Source organism: Ailuropoda melanoleuca, chromosome 7 (assembly GCF_002007445.2).
Source record: "Ailuropoda melanoleuca isolate Jingjing chromosome 7, ASM200744v2, whole genome shotgun sequence".
In the NCBI taxonomy this organism is placed as follows: domain Eukaryota; kingdom Metazoa; phylum Chordata; class Mammalia; order Carnivora; family Ursidae; genus Ailuropoda; species Ailuropoda melanoleuca.
This window is the reverse complement of record NC_048224.1, coordinates 134,865,225-134,880,178: the sequence shown is the minus strand read 5'-3', so window position 1 is coordinate 134,880,178 and position 14,954 is coordinate 134,865,225. Positions and strand designations below refer to the sequence as shown.

Here is a 14,954-nt window from a genome sequence, read left to right as displayed (position 1 = left end):
GGTGTGGGGTCTTCCCTAATACACGTCAGATCTGTGAATTTATATAGAATTTGTATATAGATATGTATATATATGTATATATGTAGACTTGTGTTTAAATTACATATATATACATATATGTGTATATACACACACACACAATTCAATCATAAATTTCTTGTAACTGATGAACAGTCGTGAACTAAAAGAATATGACTTCAAACAGCAAAGAGCAAGATTGCTAATGAAAGTGTAAGGCTGAGCCCAATAAATGGTTTGCTAAAAATGCTTACCTGGTAACAGGTGTGGCCATTAGCTTTCTGTGTATTCACTATAATCATTTTATTGATATACATATAGAATGCCTTATTGGAAACACTTGCTAGAATATTTGACCTCTCAGAGGTTGTAGAACGTTTTTTAGTCATCAATAGTTGCAATGTAAATTAGAAAAGCATAAAATTAAAACATGTAAATGCTTTTAGTTCCTGAAAATTTGAATTTTTTTTTTTTTTTTTTTTTTTTAGTTTTTGAGGTTGATTTCCTGGTACTTATACTGTTTTCTTATCCTTTATTGCTGTGAATGTAAGGGATGGAATAAACATAAGGGAGTTGGATAGATCAGTAAAAACATTAACTTAAATAAAACCATTTATTTCTCACTCACGTAGTAGTGTTTCATGAATTTTATGTGCTAAGTTCTTTCAAAAAAACCCCAATATACTAAAATTTAGGAAATGCGAATTGCAGATGAGGCTGTCATCATCATAATTCCTGCTGTTCAAGAAAAATTACATCGAAGTTGGAAAATAATTATATTTTGTTACATTCAATGATCGCAATCCTAGTAGATTGTGTGGTAGGTATCTGTAGATATCTGTATATAACCCTATATATAATCCTATATAGATATCTACAGAAATATGTATTTGGTCATTTGCAGCTGTGAGATGGGATATTTGCTCTTTAAAATCTTTAAAACACATTAAGTCTATTGGTGATTCGGCTGAGACATCTACAAATGCACATATGTAAATGGGTCTGCAGCATGTATCAGGCATCGCATTATTTAACAGGTTTGAAAATTCATTGTTCACACTAAACTCCGTAGGTGTTAACAGTTTAGTTGATATTTTTAGTTCAATTGGCCAGTATGTATCCTCTTCATGGCTCTTCCACAGGAGAATTTTTTTTTTTTCTAATTTAAACACAAGTACATTTTCGTTGTTTACCGTTTGTGGAGTATATATAGTTTTTTCAAATAGGCACACTAGAGAGTGTACAATGTGGTGTATTTTTGTCAATATTTGGAAATATTTATAGACAGAGCAGAAAGCATAACAAATAAAACCAAAGACACTCCCACTATTATGTAAACTTGATAAGAAAACAGGCTTTTCAATTTCGTTTATATCTAGCAACTTAAAAAGGGGGTTGGCATACAGTAGGTACTTAATAGGTATCTGTTGAAGGGGAAAGAAAGACATGACATCCTCTGCTTTATGAAATAGTTGGGGTCTGATGGGCTGTTCTTAGTGCTGGCACCTGATGATGCCTTATCAAGGGACCCCATGCCGTTTAGCAAAAAAAAATCTGTTTCAGCCCCCTGTGTTCTTTTTCAAGGAAATTATTGAGGATTTAAAAGTCTGACCACATTGGAACAAAGATTTAATGATAAACTTTTAGATATAGTGTCAAGAGAATGAGCAAGATCATTTGAACTAGCAGCATGACCTTCCAAATGACATAATACCACTTGATGTAACTACTTGTGCCCTATATTAACCTGTGATTAGAATAAATACTCTCAAATGTTCTAGGATAAAAAGTTAATTTTTTTTTCTCACTGAAAGCTTGACAATGAACTTGAGACATGTAAATATCTGAGTGAATAAGAAGGTAGACTTATGCAGCCCTGGCAGGTTTCTCTCTCTTTGGAATCTCCGTACATCATGGAGAAAGAGAAAGCAAGGAACAAATGTATGGCCGTGATACCTGCTTTTGGAAAGTTCTAGTTATAGCTTTGAGCACAGCAGGTAGAATATGGCTACTGGTTAAGAAAACCTGGTAATATCCGATCGTGAGTTTCCACTGGATCCATCTCTCGTCATTAAATGCCAGATGCCCTGTGGAACAGGTCAAGGATTTCCAAGAGATGCTAGAACAGATGTGTGAGAACACAGTTGGAAGAGATAAAACCTTATTTTCAAAGATAACATCCATATCAGATCAAAGGTTGTTCCCATACAGAGAATTTGGGAATCTACATGTTGTAAATCTTAGCTAATGACTGACCATGAGTACATAAAAGATATTTTAATAATGACAAAATTAGGATAATAAGACCATCTATTTCACAGAATTACTCTGAGTATCAATTAAGCTAATTAAGTTAAATAACACAGACCACAGAGTCTCCATCCCAGTCTGTCTCAATCTTAAGAGCATTATATGACCCAGTTCCAAGTTCTACTATCTAAGAAGGGATTGATGTCCAGGATCTTAACTTGGGGCACGCAGTTAAAAGAGGCCTTTCCTACATCTTGGCACCTCAGCGAATCTCATATTCCTAGGGAAGATAGATGAAAGTTATGTTTGTAGAGTCGAAATTATCAACAGCTCACCAAAGTCACCAGCGGTTACCATTAGGCAATTAAATGTGTATTCACTTCCCACATCGTCTGAGAGTCTTCAGAAGGCCCTGAGACATTAGGATAAACCAAGAAGGACACATACAAGTTTTGGAAATAATCAGCTATCAAAGAAGCTGTTAAAAGAGCTATACAAAAGAAATACGTAGAATGCTTTCTGAGAACACAGCAGAGAATATTAGCTTCTGCCCAGGGAAAGAAGTAGGGTCAGGAGACGCTTACACGTTTCAAAAACAGTAAGTGTTCTACAAAGACTAAGGAATAACAGTTTCAGGGGTTTGGTCCTTTGGGAAGGTTCGGGTAAGACATTATTGTTATAGCGTAGTAGCATATTTTGGGGGACAATGGCAAAGAACAGAGCTGAAAAGATGAGCACGGTCTGACATCTGAGGGTCTTTTGTGCCAAGCTAGGGGTTAGCCTTATTGTGTTCTAAATCATAAATAGTCTTAAAGAATTTGGAGCAGAGGACGACTAGGATTGGATCTGGATTTTGTAAAGAGCGCTCTCAGTGATGTGAAAAATAATACCTAGGTAGGTGGGATGGGGGGCAGGGAAAATAGTTGGAAGTTTGTTGCATCTGTTTGGTCCGGAAGTGATGGGGTTTGAATCAAAGCAGTGTGAGTTCGTATGGAAGAAGGCTCCTGGGAATTATAGTCTCTTGGGTCAGAAACGATGTGTCCAGCTAAAATTCAGGGTTTCACTTAGGAAGAAGAGGAGAAGTAATAGTGGGGCGAGTAAGTCACGTTCTCTGCCATTGTCAACAAGAATTAGTCAATGACACCAGAAATAATTTTTCCGCCCACCCTTCCCACAGTTGGGGCCTCTCCTAAACTGACGGTCTGGCCCAATGTGACAACATTTACATTGGAGTGCTACATGACCGTAATTCCAATGTTTTTAAACTTGGGGTTTGAAAGTTTGTCTTGGCAGATTTCCCTCGGTTTGGGTTTGGTTTGTTTGGCTAGAAAGTGGCATATTCAGACAGGCTTAAATCCCAACCGTAGCAAACACAATCTTCGGCTTTTCGGATTCTATAGTTCAACACACCAGTGATCCTAGGTAGACAGCTCTGGATTACACTTGGGACGTGCTGGCAAGATGTAGGAGTTAGGTCATGAATATAGCATCGTTGGCTGCCTGGCGGAGGGGTAGAAAGAAAATCGTGTCTGGAGTCTGGAAACGTGGTGCAGGCCTGACTCTGCCACTTGCTTCTTGTTATTCCCTAGAGGAAAATACATCAAATGTAAGTTTTTGGATACACTGCAAAATAGTTCCATTTTAGACAAACTTCCTAACCCATCACCCACCCATTTCTGTCTCATTTCACGTTCACGATCCAGGAGATGTACACAGGTAAAGCATACTTCTGCCTAGTGTCTGTATCCTTTGCTTATCTTCTTGACTAAAGCCGCCTTGTTGATAATTTAAAATATTTTCTGGGGATTTATATGTATATGGTGTTCCTGGCTGAAATAAAACGATTACTGGCATTTGATAATTTAATGAATCTTTATTTTTCCTGGAACTGAGAACATTGATGTTGCAAGGGAAATGATTATCAATGTTTCATTAAAAGAAAATCCGGTAATCAAATAAAATATAGAATGAAGAGAAGTGCATATAGCTCGGTGTACTGGAGGCACATAATGTCTTTCAGCAGAAAGACATCTGTTAAGAAAAAAATAACCAGCAGTTATCACCCTGACGACTCTTTGGTCCAAAGGCGTCTAGGACTGATATATGGACGTTAACAGCAAAGCTACTCTTGTCTTGCAGCTTGTAGAACTCTTCCGGAAGCTGGGAAGATCAGTCATCTCCTTTTCCTGGGTTGTGAGGAGTAAATAAAACAGTGTATATAAAAGCATATTGGATGTTCTAAGTAAAATACAAATGTTTATGATTATTCTTCTCATCCGAGGAGACAGAATTTCCATTAGTTAGAAGGGCTCTAAGTGGCTTCAGGAGGCTGTTTCTTGAAGCAGAGCTGGCCATACGCATAGAATTTGGGGGTTTGACTCATAGATGATACAAATGGGTAACCTTGCTTCAATTGCCCAAGGAAAGACATCCGTCTCACTAAGGGGACTGGGTAATGGGGCTATAAAACACGCTTGTGGACGGGTCTAGTGAGAAATATGAAAGTTGAAATGGACAAGGAAAATTACCTATTGCAGCCCAAGATGCTTGCTTTAAAAATTGCACAGGGGATATTGATCTGATCAAGAATGGCAAGAAAAATACATGGGAGCTACATATATGTGTATATATACATATATATATACACATATATATATGTATATGCATATTATATTTATCTCTGTGGCAGAGTCAAAAAGGAAAAAAAGATTAGAATCTGACATATAAAATAACCCTACAAATGTGATTTACCCACAGAGCACTGTTTGTTTTTGAGTGATTTAATTATGCATTTAATGCTACATGCTATGGTATTCATTTGATAGGCGATCTAACATCCACATATAAACTGTAACTGTTAGGTCATTGTAATCAATCCTCTGAAATGATACTAACTTATTTTTTTCTCTGCAAGTTCTTCACATACTCAGTACATGCAATTCGAGTTTAAAGGTTGCATTTTCCTCTGGCAGTAACTGGTTTTTTTAGAAAAATATCTCAGGAAATATGCCCATTTCTTTATAAACATTATCTCTTTTTGTTCCCCCAAAGGATCAAGTAAAGTGAGTACTGTCTCCACCCTCAGTTTGCAGGGGCAACTGAATCTCAGGCAGTGAACCGAGCATCCTCAGGTCACATGGCTGGCTATGCAGAACCAGAAGTGACCTTGGTCTGCCTGACATCAAACCCCTGCTCTCAGGAAATTTACCATACTGACGCTAAGGGGATGCTATCAGCCTAAAGAGGAATTTCTACACTATCTGTGCGGTTTTGTTTTCATTTTTAAAATTTCCTGCCCATTGAGGACTTTTATTTTTGTAAAATACCATATAATGTTACAGCAAAGTCAAATTGCTATAAAAGTTTTGAAATGCTTCACTTTCTACCCTTAACTCATTATAATTTGATCATAAACTGTTCACAAACTGGTTCCAATCTCCTTCCAGTAGCATGGAATTATATTCCAATTTGGGATTTCTTAGATCTCACTTTCTAGAAGTTTCTGGTGTCATTGAATTCAAGATGTGGAGAGAGTTTCCACAGCAAAGTGATTATTTTCATCTTTCGTCATAAATGACATCAAATGTCTAATATAATTTGAGACCACTAGGAAGTGTTATTATCATAACCCCCAAAACAGCCCTCCCAGAGAAACCCTCTCGGTTTTATGAGCTTTATATATGGTGCATTTTAAAACAGGGAAGTTTATAAAATGTTTCCGTTTTTGCTTAGATATGTTTTTCATCATTATCCAAAATGTTATGGGGTGGCTTTAGGGTTTATGATATTATTTGTAACGGGACTAAGAATCTGGCGTTTTATGCTACAGTTGTGTTTCTTTCTTGATTCTTAGAATTCACTTTTCCTTCCAATAACTTGACCAAAGTCTAAAGATTTGGTAAGATTCCCCTTCATATGAGGTGGACAAGCAAGAGGACTAAGTGTCTCTTTAGACATGCCTACCAGGATTTCTAGCAAGTCTAAAGTGAAACACGTCCAGCCGGCACTCTCTGGGTTTCCATCTTGAATTAGGTAAGTATTGGCAAACAGAAATGGTGCTGTTCTCTTTAACCAAATATATTGGCTAAGAGAGGGTTATCATTTATCTAACTCCATCTGAGATGGGCAATCTTCTATGACCACAGGGGACAGGAGGAAATTTAAGGAGTGCAGACTTCTGGGAGTAAAACAAAAGATCCCGGTGGGACCTCGGCTGAATGGAAAGCACTTACCCCTGTGAAGGCATTACGGTCAATATTGTAAAGCTCTGTATGAAGCCAACAAAACAGTCTCTGGGCTGCCTTTCTACTTCCATCCTCTGTCTACATCAGCAGCGTGAATGTTATAAAGCTTTAAAATACAATAAAAGCTAATTCCAAACCTTTCAGCTTCGTCCAATATAAAAATGGTTTTAACTTTCTGATTTATAAGCTACTTATACGGATCTCCCCCCAGCAACTAACATTCTCCTGGTTTTGAGGACCAGGTGGAGGAGAGGGGAGAAAATGTAAATAAGAAGCAGAAAATGAACGCTGTGGCAGAGCCTCGAATCCACTGAGGCTGGGGTGGTGGTTTGTGTGGGAGGGAGGTAGGGCGGCCTCACTGAGGACTGGCTTCGCAAGGGAGGCATAAACCGAGTTGAAGGAGGGTTCTACTCCTGGCTAAGATTCAGTGAATTCGTACTGTGTGTCAAGCACTGTGCTAGGCGTTTTGCACGGGATGTTCTCATTCATTACTTTCAACAACTTTATTAAGTAGTTACTCTCAGTTTCTCCTGAGGTGAGCTGGGTTTTCACTAGGGGGGTTTAAGCACATTTGGACTCTTTGATACATCGTTACCGTATTTACACACATAATTCATAACTTCTTAGAGCAAATATTGAGGATGGAAGAGAGTTTTTATGCATTTTAAGTGTTCTTATTTACCTAGATAATGACTTGTTTTGTGTTTATTCCTCTAGTTGCTGTGAGATCCTCCAGGGAAGGGCTTGTCTCTGTTCTCGTTGGAACCCATGAGAACGTATGCTTTGTGGGGGCGGAGGTTTTCCTGTCTAGTTCATGGATGTATCCCTGTGAATAGGGCAACATCTGCCTCATACCAGGAGCTCAGTGAACATTTCCAAATGAGCAAGTGGAATTTCCAAATGAATTGTTCCCATTTTACAGGTGAGGATGGAAAGATTTAGTAACCTGATTAGGGTTACATGACTCAGTCTGAATAAAAACCACTGTTCTTACCAATTATGTTAATCTTCATGCAATGAGGAAAAATTCATCAGAATAAATATTCGTGTGAATCTGGACTTGGGTAGATGATCCTGGCCTCAGCAAGGAGAATGGTTGGCCATATGGGGTCTGGGGTATGATGGGCACTGAGCTAGAACTGAGTGACTCTAATAAAAGAGATGGCGGGAGATCAGACAGACACACTTCAGGACACATTGACAGTTGGGGATAAGAGAAAGGTAGTCACAGATGACCTTAAAGTTTCTAGAATTGGAGACTGAATTTTTGCAGAAGCGTTCAGAAATTTCTTCTTCATCCCTGACCGAAGACCAGGCCCCTCCTTGACTGTATGACCTCTACAGCGGGAATGCCATGTAGGAAAGGAACAAAAGAAGGAAATCTCCCCTGCCCGGCTGAGTCAAGCCTGAGAATTGCAGGACTTGCAGGGGCTCGTCATCCTCATGGCCAGTTTGAGGAACGGGCGAGAAAAGAGAATACAGATGAACAGTTCCTCTCTTAGGGTAGCTCAGAGCAGCGGTCCTAACTCACCTTCCCACTCCAGCTCCAAGACAAGTACAGGTCTGCACCTGAGAAGAAGTTGACCCCAGTTACCCATGTTCATTCCACCTCTGAGGGTCAGCCTGTGTGTTCATGGTGCTTTCCCTTCCTGTTGTTGTCGCTTTAAAACATATCATCTTTCGGCTGGTCCAAGTGCGGTGGTGTTTCCAATTAACTGATCACAGCCAGTTACAGATCTCTGTTTCTTCTCCACTCCTCCTGCTTTGCTTGACTAGCCTTAAAAAAACAAAAACAAAGACTATATCATCTTTCACTTTTTAGCAGTTGTCTTAGAGTAACTCTCTTATAATGCATGTTAGGTGTATGTTTTGATTTTTAGTAGGTCATAAGCAATTTAAAAAGACCATATTTTTTTTTATCCTATGTATCTCTATGTTTTGTATCTCTTAGCATTTGTACTACAGTCATCATATGCCCTGCGTGCTCAAATAATGTTGTGACGATACAGCAGTAATAGCTTCTCAATTGAATATTTATTCAGTGATGATAGGTAGGTAGATAGATACATAGATAGGTAGATAGAAAAAGAGAGATGATGGATGGATAAAGGGAGTTTATAGACAGATGACAGATAAATAGTGATAGAGAGAGGAAGAGAGAGAGAGAGGCGATAGAGCTCTCTATGTTTGTGACACAGCTGGATGGGTAGGTAAATGAGATAGCCCAGCATGACCCTTCCCAGTGAGTAATCCCTACCTGGCAGACAATTAGCTACCTTTGAGGAGGTGACCTGTCTATCTTTAAGACAGTAGGGAATCATTGCTGAAAAAAGGTGGACTTATTCTTGTTTCTTAAAGAACAAACTGTTCTCCTAAGTGTGGGCAATTTATTTTCAGGGACTGGATTACTCATTGGAAGTATGAGACACACAGTACACATCTATGAGCTGATGTGGGGACACTAGACAAGATATAGTTTGGACTTTCTCAGAGCCTACATTCTGGAATGCACCTATTTGAAATTCACTGGAGCTTCTAACAAAAAATAATACGTAATTAGGAGATTTAGGGGTCAGATTAATGGTGTAACAGGACTGTCACAGGGTTCTGGGAAATCTTCCTCTCTGCCTCTAACAATTTTGTTTTGCTGAAGTATTACTGATTTAATGTCAGGATTGTCCTCCTCAATCTGTCAGGATCAGAGCTCTATATCACATTGGAATATAATATGTAATGAACCTTAATGCCAGACGTGGCCTTTATCACAAAAGCCTTATGGACATTGAATTGTAGGAGAATTTATTTTAGAGATAATATAAGCTCGAAAGCATGATTGTTTGCTAAAAACATTATAATTCTAAGCTCAGTGATACTTTATGCCACTTAATGGTTTTGGGATTATTTATTAGGGCATTTCAAGTTCACAGAAGTTTTAAGAGCCCAAAAAGTGTTTACTACGCTGTCATCTCAAAAGCAATAGAACTGAAAGCAAAAGGAAATGCTTCAGCCACCTTCATTAAGAAGTTTATTGAACTGCTCATTTCAACAGCAGGGTATAAACAGAGAAAACAGCCTCTAGAAATAAATATTAAAAGCTCATCTCCATAGACTTATAGGAGAGAACAGAGAGCTAACAACCTTTGATACAGCTTAGGAGACTATTCCTCAGCTGGAAATGCACCAAAGAAAACCTTTCTAAGAAAGAATTTTTTTTTTTTTTGAGAACGAAACGGAAATTTTCTGAAAGCCTATTAAAACACTCAGTGTGAAATAATAGAAAAAATTAAAGGATGCGTCATAAAATAATACAGACTACAAAATCAGCAGGTTATAACAGAAAAGGAAAAATACCACCTCAGTCATGTTAATAAAATGGGAAGTGAAATTAAACACTATAAATAAGATTTCCTAAGCCTTTAAAAAGAAAATGTTTCAAAGGGAATCCTTTTTCTGAGGCCCGTTTCAAATAACTCCTCTTTCAATGAAATGCTATCATTCTGCATCTCAGTCTGGCTTGGGGTCGTGACACGTGGGTTCTGGGCAGTGGTGTGGTAGAGAGATCAGGGTTTTGCATGGAAATGAAATCCGGTTCAGCTCCTGGTTCTATTTGGTGTTATACAGCCTTGGACTATTACTTTGTCCCCAGGATCTTGGATTTGCTATCTGCGGGTTGCATGAGGCCCATTTGGGCTGGTGATGAGAGTGTGGGTTGTAAAAGTGGGGAGATCCGAGTTGGAATCTGCCATTACAACATTATGGGCGAGCAAGTTATCCTGTACAGAAGCCTGTCTCCTAATCTGTGAGAAGGATGCTTGCCATTAGCACCTGGTACATAGTGCTCAATAGATCGGGGTCAGTGTGGCATTGGTGATAGTGGCAGGAAAGATTAAGTGAGACACTAATACAAAGCTCTTGAAATCTGGCAAGTTGTAGGTAAACAGGAATTCTCTTTCTCTGTCCTACTATGTTTAAGCAAGACATAAGGTCCTTAATGGCAAAGGCCAGCAGTTCCCATCGTGCCTATTACATAAAAATATTTGGTTAGTATCTGCTAAATTAATGACCAATTGAGTAACCACACACATGCTGTCTTTACGATCGTGTAGTACCTTGGAGTGTCTGATCCTTCTTGTGTCTTCCTTTGAAAAGCAGAGCAACCCCATGAGCTAAGTATCACTGCTATATTTTCCCCATTTTTCAAACATGGGTAGGGTTCAGAAAAGCTACTGTATACTAACTGAGTGACATAGCTGGTTAGTGGATCCAGTAATTCAGTGTGCTTTCTGTGATCACACACAGATTTCGGGGAAGTTCGAAAATTCTGTACAGAGAAATCGCTGCTCACACATAAGAAACAGACCTCGTGTAGGAACACACCAAACTCCTCCAGAAAGATAGTGTTGGGAAGCACATAGCATCGATAGCACCACATCCCTCTTTGGAGGAGCCCCTAGAGCTTCGTGGGCCACAGACAGCTTCCGAGGGCCATCTTTTCCAAAGATGCAGACAAACCCAGCGTGATTCTGCTCACTTGGTACAAAACTGGAAAGAACAAAACACAGGGGATCTGGATGTTCCTTTAATCGATTTCGCACCTGGCCTCTAAAGTCAAACAAACGTTATGAGGCCAAAAAAGTGCAAAAGAATGGAAAGAGGATGCAAAACAGAAATGCTCCTATTCACTGAATTGAGCCACGAAGAGCAGACAAGGATGTTCTCTCTCCTTTCCTCTCTCTCCTCTTCTTATTAACCTTGTTCTTTTCATGTTAAGTCAATTTGCAGAATTCCTGTCTCCTGACTCCCCACTTCCCTTCCTGTCTTAAGCTCTGAGGATTAATGTAGCTGGCGATCAGATCTGGGCAACCAAGGACCACAGGTGGCTTTTGCTTGTAAACAGAAAGCTAAGGTGGTTTTATTGTTTATATGGAAGTCATTGAGCAGATCAGTGGGTGGATTAACTAGAAACTCTTCTTCCTGGGAAAGGTCAGATTTGTGCAAATAGGGAGGGCTCCTTGCAAGCTTGCTCTTGCTGCCTGGAAAAGCCCACACCTGCCCGCCCTCACATCTCCTGGGATACAGGTCATCACCCCCATTTTATTAAAGGTAATTAATAATTATGCTATGGTGACTGCCTCTCTGATACTCTTAAAATGGAAACACCCAAGAGGGGAACACCGGGGCAAAAAGATCTGGGATTTAGAGAATATGTGAGAAAAATCTTTAAATTAATTTCGAATGAGGTAATTATTGCCCTAAATAAATGGTATGGTCTGGAGTATAGGGAACATTTTTTTTCAGGTTGCTTGAGGTCCATTCTTGAATAGGTAATACAATTATCCAGCAAGTGAGATGCCAGGAGTCTGATGAGGGGAACAGGAAAATTGAGAACACCTTTCCAGACTCAAGGAGCAATACGGCTGCCTTTTGAGCGGCAGGTAGTACGGTGGGAAGAAGGTACACTTGACCAAGACTGAGGCTTAGGTCAAATGGACTTTCTTTTGATCAGCTCTGTGGCTTTGGACAGCTTATTCAATCTCTTTTGCTTGCTGCATAGGTGTGCGTGTTTGTGACAACATGTACGCCATAGGTCATACCGCGTGTTCAGTAGAGAAGCTCTCCTTTGACTCCGGGCACACCTCCCAGGTTAGTCATACCTCATAAAAGCATCATTATATCCCGCTGCAGAAGGGGATGTGTCCACATCATTCATTTCATCAGATTTGCCATTCCCAGATTGTGTGACTGTGCGGTTCCCAAGGGATGCGACATGCTCGAACGTTCGTCAGTCTCGGCAGACTAGTCGTGAACTGAGCTGAACGGAACTCAAGGAACTCACTCTTAGCACTCAGATCCACTACTATCAGACACTCTCCACTTGACCAGTGCAGACAGTCAGAGATGTCTTAGGAAACTTCATCAACCATTTGCCTGTGACCCTTGATCCAATGAACGGGCTAATTGCCTAGCATGTGATCCTGAGATGGCACGCAGATAATGACAGTGACGCTAAGGACGGCCCAAGATAGTCGATAAAGGCCCCGTTAGAAATGCAAAGTGCAAAGAGCTAAGTGTTAGGAAACGGCAGAGAGGGCAATGCATTGTGCAATGATGACAGAATCGAGCATGTTTTCATGCCACTAGATCAATCAGGAAGAAAAATTGAAACATTTTTATAAATGAACAAATGATATGTAGGGAGCTTTCTGCTCTCAGACGGGATCCTTCAACCTGGTGGAAGGGGCATTCTGCAGAGCCCATGCCTGGGGGCTCCAGACGGCCCCCCCTGAGGATGGCAGGACACTGCTGAAGCTGACACGCTGAGATCAAAGGACGCCCGGGGGTGAAATAAGGCCTTTTGTTAGTGTCTGCCTTCCTGGGGCTGCGAGTATAAACAAAGATCATGGCCTTCACAAAAGCACACTATCCACCAGGACTCTGCATACCCTGGAGTCAAAGAGTCCCCTGGAATTGAAACTTCTCAGGGGTATTAGATCAAAAAAAACCATCCCTAAAATCCCTTCTCAGGTGTCTTTCTGTCCTAACAGGCTCCTCTGAAAAGGTAATGAGGAATTCTGTGTGCAAATACAGCGTGTGGTTGAGCGCTGAAGAAAACCCAAACTGAGGTCCAGTGGTAATTTATCTGCAAACCTTTGTGCTGCACCCCCCCCCGCCCCTTCCTGCTTCTCTCTCTCCCTCCTTAGGTCCTCAAATTGGAATGAGTTCCTTTTGTTAAGGAGGACGTAATTCCAACATTCCTGCCCATTTCGGGAGAGCATCGGGCCTGATCTTGTCTCTGCACACGTAGGGCACCCACTGACTCCTGAGTGCTGAGCTCCCGTCTCCCGGCGCGGGGGCCGAGCAGGTGCAAGACCGGCTGCCTTTCCTCTAGAACTCTCTGTGGTCTGCTCGTCCGCAACGAGAGCTCTACCCTAGACCTTGGCTGGTAAGTAGCTATAATTTTCCATCTGTGGCAACGGTATACATGTTCTTGACTCCTTGGATTTTTCTGGAAAAGCATTTTGAGTCTTCTCATCTCTGCCACTGTGATTCTCAAACATGAACATACTGTTGAAAATGCCAATTCCTTAAATTTAAGATTTTAGTAATGTGGTTCGGTGAGTCAGTAAGTAGCCACAGAACCTGTATTTTTAGAAACATTCTAAGTGAGGGTAAGCCAGGCTGTCTGCACGCCGCACTGAGAAATAACTCTCCTATACTGTTTGCCAGGGCTTGCTTCTCTAGCCCACATTCTTGCCTATCTGTGCTGATGATATCCGATTTGCCCAGCCTTCTGTGGTCTTCCAGAACCTATGCTCTCAATGACCTGCCTTCTGCCAGGCTTCTCTGACTCAGCTATACTTTTGGTTCTGGTCACGTCTGGCAAAAGAAGCTGATACTCCAGGATAAAGTTTTGTGTTTTCTGCCCTGTCATATAGATAAGACAGAGAACAGAAAAAAATGGAAGGTAACCAGGTTTTTGGGACGGTGGTTTTTCTCCCCTGCCTCCTGTCCTCATTCATAGAAGCAGTCGTACCTGAACATGTCCACCAAAATGCATAGAAGTCGTTCAGGAAGAGAAGGGACATCCAGAGAACACAGGTGAGCTGGGGAGGGCAGGAGGGCAAAAATTAGAATATATATATTTGGAAGTAGTGGATGAAGGCCAATTGCCCTGAGTCGATTCTTTCAGAAATTCACAAATAGGTCAGTGAGCTGGATGTGAGCTTTTCCCTCCTGTAGCCAGCCTTAATTGACTTTTTCTTACCCTCTCTTTCCATGGGTGCTTATCAAAGAGAGGAATGTTCATTCTATGGAGTTCTTTTACTTTCTCTCTTCTCTTGCCTGCATGAGGAAGTGACTCCCGTGTCCCACTCCTGCGATGGACAGGCAGGCAGTCCTTCAGAGAACACTGTGATTCTGTCTAGGGCCTTGACGTCTGTGCTTTGCAAAAGACAGGCACTGTTTAAATATTAGCTAGTGCTCATTTGATATATAGAGAGCAAATCTTTATACCTTTTATTGATTGTGAAGACTAATAAATAATTGTGGGTAATAATCATATCACAGAAATTGTTATACATTTTTTAGGGACTTAAATAATGTTCTCAATCATCAAATAATGTTTAATTCATGTAAGATACATTCACTACACTGGCTGATTTTAAATGAATCATCCGTTTCACCCATACTAATTGCAATGTAGACATTTAGCCTGCAAGACCCTCATTGAGAACTCTTCTCTTTGCCCCTGTTTCTGCAGACCCTGAGTTCTTCCTCCTGGCTTCCTCTTCCCTTCTGGGAACTGGAGTCTCACATTGCATGAGGTTACAAGGCATTATTCTTACATTTTTACCCTTGCTCTACTCCAAATTAAGTTAATTCTTAGGTATTTCTAATTCTTCGCCTAACTACCAACTAACTGTCAGTGAAGGTAGAGCATGA

At 40.5% G+C, this 14,954-nt stretch overlaps 1 long non-coding RNA gene across 1 annotated transcript in view; it reads left to right on the top strand.

The window, feature by feature from the left end:
- The first annotated feature begins 218 nt into the window (after positions 1–218).
- LOC117803128 overlaps positions 219–14,954 on the top strand; it is a 40,572-nt gene continuing 25,836 nt past the window's right edge. Inside the window, exon 1 of the long non-coding RNA XR_004626806.1 lies at positions 219–14,111. This is a non-coding gene — a long non-coding RNA (uncharacterized LOC117803128). The remainder of the gene's footprint in view (positions 14,112–14,954) is intronic.